Here is a 9,334-nt window from a genome sequence, read left to right as displayed (position 1 = left end):
CCTCGTCCGATAGAAAAAAAACCCTAGGAAGGAGCAGAGCTTTTTTTTTTTTGGTAAATAAAGACATTTATTTATAACATAAACTTAGTAGTCATTAAAATAAGAGATTTGTCTAGGCCACGCAGTGCCTATCCCATCCCTATCAAAAACTGAAATAGCAAATACAGGCGGATAATGATACAACATTAAGTTAGCAAAAGAGTCCAGGCTGCATCCACTCTTGGCTAAGGTGTCCGCTACTCCATTAGCTTCTCTGAATGCATGTTTCAAAGGAGGCGTGCCACCTCAGATAATAGGGAACTGCAGTCATCAATAATGTTTTGATAAAGACAATTTTCATTGTTTAGCATGTTGATTAGTTCCTGGCAGTCTGTTTCAATGATTAGGGGAGTCAGTCTCATTTGAATGGCTAGTTTTAGACCTTGCACTAGGGATATGACTTCCATTTGAATATTTGTGGCATATGCAAATCCCATATTAAATCCTAGAATCCATTTTCCGTTGCTATCCCTGAAAATCCCGCCTATTCCCCCCTGCCTGGGTTACCTAGGCATGATCCATCTATGTTTAGTTTAAAAAACCCTATATCTGGGGGTTGCCATTTAATAAAAATCGTTCTTTTTGGTATCTGGCTAGAGCTCCAGTTGCTTAGAATGAGGAATTCTTGGGTATTATTAATCACTTTGTTAATGTTAGGGTATGAGCTATTTTTTTGAAAGATCCTTTCATTCCTCGTAGTCCATAAGTACCAGAGGAGAAAAGGTAAGAAGACAGGCCAAGTAATGTATTGATTATAGCGCTTGTTTGTGTTTAATTGGTGCTTTAGCCAGTAGAAGATAGAGAGCTCATTATCCGAAGGTCGGTAGTTGTGTTTAATGTGGCATTGCCTCCAGATTTCCTTTGAATGAGCACAGTAGAAGAGCATGTGTTTTATGTCCTCCTTTTCTGATCCGCAAATAGTGCAGATATCAGATGTGCAGATGTTTCGTTTTGCTAGGAATGCGGTTGTTGGGAGTCTGTTGAGGGAGAGTAACCACAGGAAGTATTTTAATTTGTTCAGGCTGTTGCTTCTCCATATCCACTTAAAGTCTAAGTTGTTTTCTTCAGTCTGGTTGTCCTTTTGGGTTATGAGGTCATAGGCTGCCTTGATGGAGAAATGACTGTGGCCCGGGGAATTCCAGGAGATTCTATCCCTGCCTGTCCGGTATTGTTGGATATAAGTGCTATGGATTTTTTGGGTTATATCTTCTGGTAGTTCGAATGATAATTTTGAGAGATCGAAGTGGCCATCCTTAATTATGTATTTTACCTTACTGTCTTCTTCCCCCCTTTGGAGGGGTCCATGGATGCTATTTCTTAGCGTGTTCCCATGGTTTATCCAGCGGCTGTTCCATAGGTTTATGTTTTTCCCATTTCCTATAATCCATTTATTCCCTTTTTGGCAGAACTTGTTTCCTTTACAAATGTTTTTCCAGATATGTGAGGATAACGGGCTATTTTTGGAACTAGTGTTATGATTGGCCTTCCTGTCATATTTGTTGCTCAGGACTTGGACCCATAAGGCATCCTTGTTGTTAGAGTATCTCCAGGCTAGGCTAGTGCTGAAGGCATCATTTTTACAAGCGGTTTTGGCCAGCCCTAAGCCTCCCTGTCTTTTCGGGGTAGTGACCTTGTTCCAGTTTAGCAGGTGGCATTTTCTTTTTTCCTCCGTACTTTCCCATAGGAAGTTTCGCTGGATGGAGTCTATCTTGTTTTGAGTAGCTTTTGGTAGGTTGAAGATTTACATGTTGTGGTTAGGGATGGCTGCAAGGGTTGCCTTAATGAGGGTGGTTCTGCCTGCTAGGCTTAGGAAGTGTGTTTTCCAACCCCTTAGTTTGTTGTTTAGACTGTCAATGATGAACTGAAAGTCTTTTTTGGATAGCCTTTGGTTTGTCATGGGGAAACCTAAATATTTACCTATTGAATTAGATATTTTCATGTTAAAGCATCTGCTGAAGAGGGCTTGTTTATCCGGGTGTGTTTTCTTTGAAAAGATTAATCTAAATTTGCTGAAGTTAATGGATTGGCCAGAAAACCTACAGAATTTATTCAGGGTATCTATGAGAGAGTCGTAGCTTTTTTGATTGGCCTCCATCATGAGAATGAGGTCGTCCGCAAAGAACAAGTGAGATAGTTGGGGTCCCTTTTTTGACAGGGTTATGGGGTCCCATCTGCAGCAGTCAACTTCATGGTCGATGAGTCTGGAGAGCATTTCCATGCAAATTATGAATAGGTATGGGGATAATGGGTCCCCTTGCCTAATGCCTCTAGTTGGGGTAAAGAATTCTGTATTTTATCGTATTGTTATTTTAAATACAATATTTGTTTGGATCGTTACTTAAATTTTATTGTATCGTATCTTTAAATCCGTCATTACATAACGACGAAAAGTGTCACTTTATGGAACAACAGATTTGGTGTGATGGCGTCGTAACCTTAATTTTTTCTCTCATCTTGCCCTTTCTTATTAGTAAATAATCATATTTTATTCTTTACCCTACTTTTTTATATAATAATTCTACTCCGTATCCTATTTTTTATTAGTAATATTGCAAGTTTATTCTTCATATTGTTGGTGCGTGATATCACGAAACAAGGGAAAATAATACTATCTATTTAAATGTTGTATTCATCAAACAATATAATACAATGCAATATAACACAAAACAATACATTATAAAACGACATGTAACAACAAATCAATAGTCCAAATAAGATGTTAGGCTCGTTAAAATTCACTCTTTCATTTTCGATTGGTCTATGAAACACTCTCCTCGTAGTTACTGATATAAAACTCTACATAGCTACCGTTTGAATATAAAAATAAACTATGCATACTTATGGTAAAATTTATGAAGCTATGTTTGAATACAAAAATAAACTATGCATACTTATGGTAAAATTTATGATTAAGTTATGCAAGATATAAATTGAGTTGAAGAAACATGTATTGGCAATGCCTAAATAATACTGTAGGCATATAAAGTTTATTAAAATTAAATCCATAAAATAATTTAGACTATATTTTAAATTCAAGATATATTGGTCCAAATAAATATTATGGGCTAATATATAAATGAATTAATTATAGGAATTTTTACATTCCTATGCCACATAGGAAACCTTATTACCCTCAATGTTTAAGGTTTGATTTAATTACACTTAGTATACCAAATTACCAATTCTATACCATAGATTAAACTATTAACCTTTTTAATCAGCAAATGTCCGTTGCACGAGCCAATTCAATTCTAATTAATGGCCACGCCGACGTTAAATGTACTTTTGAAAAGTAATCTAGTTACTTTTCACAATATATTTCTGCTATATCCTTATTCGTGCTCGTGTATGGCACATGCACAAAGATTTTTTATGCCAGAAAATATTCTAATTTAAATCTACTTGGAGGAAGATATATATAATTATATATATATATATATAATATATATATTATATATATATATAATATATATATATTATATATATATATTATATATATATATATATTATGTATGTGTAATAATCTACAATTCATCTACCATAAACATGAATAAACATGAAGATTTTGTAGAAGTTTTAGTCGTTTTGGATTTGTGAAAACAGAAAATAATGCATCTACAATCAGAATATAAATAATCTACAATTCATCTACAAAATATCTACAAACTGGGTATATTGAATTTTAATATCCCAATTCCCATTCGATTGTAGTTTAAATTTTCGACATAATTGCGTTTTTTGCAGAAGATTTGTAGAAGTTGTAGTCGTTTTTGATTTGTGAAAACAGAAAACAAAGCATCTACAATTGGATTACAAATAATCTACAATTTATCTACAAAATATCTACAAACTGGGTACATTGAATTTTTATATCTCAATTCCATTCAATTGTAGCATAATTGGGTTTTTTGATATAGTTGCGTTTTTTCAGAAGATTTGTAGAAGTTTTAGCCGTTTTTTATTTGTGAAAACAGAAAATAATGCATCTACAATCAGAATACAAATAATCTACAATTTATCTACAATTTCTGCAATATGTCGTCGTCTTCTTCTTCTTCTTCTTCTTCTTCTTCTTCTTCTTCTTCGAGTTTCAATCTGAAATTCAGTCAAAATCAAGTCTAATCTTCACCAAAACTCCTCAAAATTGAGATGTAAACTCCAAACCATATTCCCGATTATTTTCAACAACACCCAATCCAAACAAATAATTTTGGTAATAAGGTTTCATATATGGTATAGGAAGGGAAAAGTCTCATAATATATCCACAACAATGCTTTTTTTTTTTTTTTGGGTCTGGATTGGGGTGATTTTTAAAAATAGCCAGATTTACAACTGGTCGTTCAAAATAGCCCAATTTCAAAAGTAATCGAAATTTAGCCACTTTTTATGTAAAGATAAATCTGAGCGAAAACACTGTTCAAAACCTGAAAAATACTCCAGATATTATGCTGGAGTTCCAGCATAAGTATACTTGATCCAACATATTATACTGGAGTTCCAGGATAGTATGCTGGAACTCCAGCATAATATGATGGAGTTTCAGCATAAATACACTAGAACTCCAGCATAATATACTGGAGTTCCAGCAAGTATAATGGTCCAGTATAATATACTGGAGTTTGGAGCACCAGTGCTCCAGTCTCCAGTATATTATACTGGAGCCAGCAAAGTATACCGGTCCAGCATAATATGCTGGAGTTCATACACAAGTGCACCGAAACTCCAGTATATTATGCTGGACCGGTCTCTATTGCAGCAAAACGCTGGCTATTTTTCATTGACTTGGTAAACACTGGCTATTTTTGATTGACCAATCCGAAAACTGGCTATACCGTAAAATTTTGGTCTGGATTGTTTGGATTTCAACTCAACGTACCAGCTAAGAGATAATTGGCCCATCTTCGATTTAACATTCAAACAGATCCACACTCAAAACTCAGAATAGCGAACACAAGCAAGGGGCCATGTAACTTGATGCAAAAATGAAACACTTTCTTTCTTTTTTTGATTTTTTTATAATTTTCTGATAACAAGATGATACAAACTCAAATATGCTGAAGCAAATAAAATAAACAAGTGGAAGAAAAGATAGGATAAAAGGATAACACAAGAAATTAGAGGAGGGGGATCAAGAATCAGAAGAAAGAATGAATGATCAATCCAAGGGAGAAAAAAATGAACTTATAATTGGATCCATAACAAGGAATATCCAAATGGGGTTGATTAAGGGATAAAAATCAGCAATAGCCTCATTTACAAATGATAACTAAAAAATAGCCATATTATAGAAGTAATTAAAATCTAGTCATTTTTTCATGTAAAGATAAAACTTGCACAAAAACACCCTTAACAATTTAAAAATATTCCATCATAATATGCTAGAGTTCAGTTTTTTTACATATGAGATTCCAGCATAATGTGGTGGAATTTCAAAATATGCTGGAGTTCCTACATAATATGTTGGAAGTTTATACGCAGGAGCTCCATAGTCCGGCATATTATTCGGGAGCTTTCCGTGTTTCAGCCAAGGTATTTTTGCCAAGATTTTATCTCCTCATAAAATAGTGGCTATTTTTCAATTACTTTACAAACAATGACTATTTTTTAATTATTGGTCCGAAAACTGACAAGCCCATGCTATTTTCACTTGATTAAGAGATAAAAGGGAATATCCCCACACACTCACCAAAGGAGCATCATACTCATTCATCAAAATTTAACTTCCTAACTAGACCCTAAACTTAGCTATATATAGTTGTTATCTGACACTACTACAAAAATAGCCAAACGAGTCTTAATTACATAATGAGCCTTAATTACAAATTGTAGCTTCGACCTTGATTCTTAATCTTTTGCAGCACTCCAATACGTTGATACTCCTTCCGGTCTACTTTAATTAATTTTTTAGCCTTTTTTTTGTGGTCTATAATATTTGATTTTTTCAAATATCAAGAAGGAATTAACTTCTTATTTTCAAAGTTGCCATTGGAGTAAAGAGCCTAGGAGTATTTGTTATATTATTAATGAACAAACTAAGGTTATTATGATTAATTTTATTATTAATTAATGCTAAAAGATGGGTTCCTTAAATATGTGCGAAAACAACTAAAAAATCAATTAAAATGGACCGGATAAAGTATCTTCTTGTGTGGGTCCTATGTTGTGAGTGCTAGACCGGATCTTGTCTTTCCCAAAATTTGAAAATCAACTTGGTTGGTTTTTGATAAGGGAAATTTTCACAATGGTTTTTGATAACCATTGTTTCGAAAACTTTCACAATTGGTTATAATGAAGAAAATTGGTAAAATTTGAATGCGCACATGTCACGCCCCGAACCATGGCCTGGACGTAATACGGTACTCGATGCCTAACTGCATGTGGCCGGCGAACCAACTGGATGGCTGGATCAATGTATGGTCTAACTGTATGCTGAATATAAACATGCAACATGCTGATCTACTAAAGAGTCTGACTGAAATATCATAAATGCGGAAAGTACTGAAAAGTCTGCAAGTATAAACGAGTAGCCGACAAGGCTAACACATAAAAGCCTGCTAATTCTGACTGACTGGGCTATAGTCTACGAAGCCTCTAAAGAATACTGAAATGCTGACTGTTTAACGGGGAAAGGATCTCGGTATACCTTATTAATTGAAATACTATAAATACGAAAAAAAGAGACGGATAATGCCCCGAAAGATTGGGGCTCACCAATAGCTGATACGAGATGTCCTAGCAAGCAGAGTCGTCAACCTGTAAATCATTTCCTGCATCGCGAGATGCAGACCCCGGGCGAAAAAGGGCGTCAGTACATTTGAATTGTACTGGTATGTAAAACAACTAAAAGAAAGAACTGTAAATACTAAAACTGAAACAGAACTGATAACTAATAACTGAGAATTGATAAGAAGTAAGGATATGAATACTCCCTATTCTGAATGATGAACCACCCGTTTATCTGAAAATTAAATTGCGGCCTCAGGCCCAATATGTGCATAAATTGCAGCTTCAGGCCCAAGTATACATATACATAACTGCGGCCGCAGGCCCAAAGATGCATAAAGCATAAACTGCGGCCTCAGGCCCAAAAACAGGTGTTCAACATTCAGCGATCTAAAATCAGGAAATGAGAATTATACTGCAATACATGATACTGAAATACTGAATCATATTGAGTTACATGATTCTGAATGTTAAATAGAACTAGATTGAGACATGTATTCATAATAAACTGATTTGTCATAACTGAGGCTTATAAGATATTGAATGAATTATGAACTATGCCATCTAGAGAATAAAAGCTCTACAATGGAACTGAGGCATAATTACTTTCTGAGGAATTCATAATAGTCATAAAGAATGAGACGTATGGAGAATCATAAACATTCCAGACATAGCGAGTTAGCCTCACATACCTTAACTTCCTACTCTTGAGCGTAATACAACGTTTTTCAACCCTTTCAACTTTAATCTATAGCAATACAAGTCAAAGAGATTCCATATTAGCAATAATACTCATGTTTTGGTCACTTAGGCATTTGGTTATCGCTACACCCTCTCTAGATAAACGATTTGATTCAAGCCACTCCACCACTGGTACAATAGCACCCTGCCTTAATAATCGCATAGGCACCCGGGCTTGACAAGTTCAAGCAAAACCGTAGAGAGAGCGGGCTACACCTAGCTTATCAAACACTTTGAGGGTATAAAGCTTCGTAGCCCTTATTAATAGTGTTTCTATACCCAACAACACATTCTCTTGCTCCTAGATAAATTCTAAAATCTCAAATGGATATAATCAACATCATTCTTCATCATTCATAAGATAAACAACACCCTTAACCAATAATCAACAGTCAATAACCCAAACCTATAACCTTTCATACTTTTCTGTCAAATCCATCAACTCATATCTCATGAACTAGAGCCTATAATCATTAATCCAGCACTATAATCAAGTAGAGGATGAACATATTACTTTTTTGACGTTCAATCCTCTTGCATTCGAGTTCTACGGTTTCTTTTCTCAACAATGATGTCCCAATCGAATTTCTAATGATTGGAAGGGTTTACCCATGTTAATAAGGTATTTGTTACAAAACTTAGCTCAAAGTAATAATATAAAACAAAAAGATAGACAATAATGTAGAGAGAAACAGAGAAGATAATCTATTTCTTCCATGTATTCAAGTGTGTACAATGTAATGTCCAAACCCTCTATTTATAGGATGACATTGAGGTATACAAAGGGATATCATAAACATGGTATTAACTATTGAGATCATGGGGAAAGATCATGGGAGGTTATGGAGGTGTGGGAGTTACAACTATAATGGTGAGAAGTAGTGGGAGTTATCTACTTAATGGAGAGGAGTAGTGGGAGTAACTTCTTTAGGAGTTATAGACATCCACTACAAAATAATATTTCATAACACTCCCCCTTGGATGTCTATAGATAATGTGCCTCGTTAAAACCTTACTAAGAAAAAACCCTCTGGGAAAAAATATTAGTGAAGGAAAAAGAGTACGCATTATTTGCTGCCTTATTAAAAACCTTTCAAGAAAAAACCTAGTGGGATAAAATCTTAGCTAAGGGAAAAAGAGTACAACGCGTATTTGTCTCCCCCTGATGAAAACATCACTTTATTCTTCGGAGACGACGAATTCCAAGCTTGTATAACAACTTCTCTAATATTGAGATCCGCAATGTCTTGTGAAGAAGTTTGTCAAATTATCACTTGAACAAATTTGTTGATGAACTTTGGTGAATGTATTTTATTTTGTCTCCTTCGATAGTCCTTCTTTCAATTGATAAAAGCAAACAACATTATCTTTAGTATTATTGGAATCTTCTCTTCAAAGTCAAGTCACACGTCTGTTGTGTGTTGAGCCCCTTGCTTTATCAGTTGCTTATCTTCGCATGACTTGAATAAGTATCAACAATTAACTGCCTTGTAAAATGATAATATGGCAGTACTCTCACATGCAAATAGAATGTTTGAAGAACGAACTTCAGGAAAATGCCTGCATTTGCATAACCAACAAAATCTTGGCAATATTTGTTAGAATAAACAAATCTACATCAAGTATTCCTTTTGAAATATAAGACTAATTATATTCCAATATCTCCACATTGGAATAAAACTATATCTTGCTAGCATATTGTTATACTCATAGTTCTAGCCAGATATATTAGTGTACCAATTGCACTTGACACAAAAATAAATCATGTACGCCATGATCGCTCTAATCTAAATAAGTATCTGCCGAAGATTTATTTAATAAATTTCTTGG

Source organism: Nicotiana attenuata, chromosome 7, assembly GCF_001879085.1.
Source record: "Nicotiana attenuata strain UT chromosome 7, NIATTr2, whole genome shotgun sequence".
NCBI lineage: Eukaryota > Viridiplantae > Streptophyta > Magnoliopsida > Solanales > Solanaceae > Nicotiana > Nicotiana attenuata.
The sequence above is the reverse complement of the archived record's forward strand: the minus strand, read 5'-3'. Positions refer to the sequence as shown.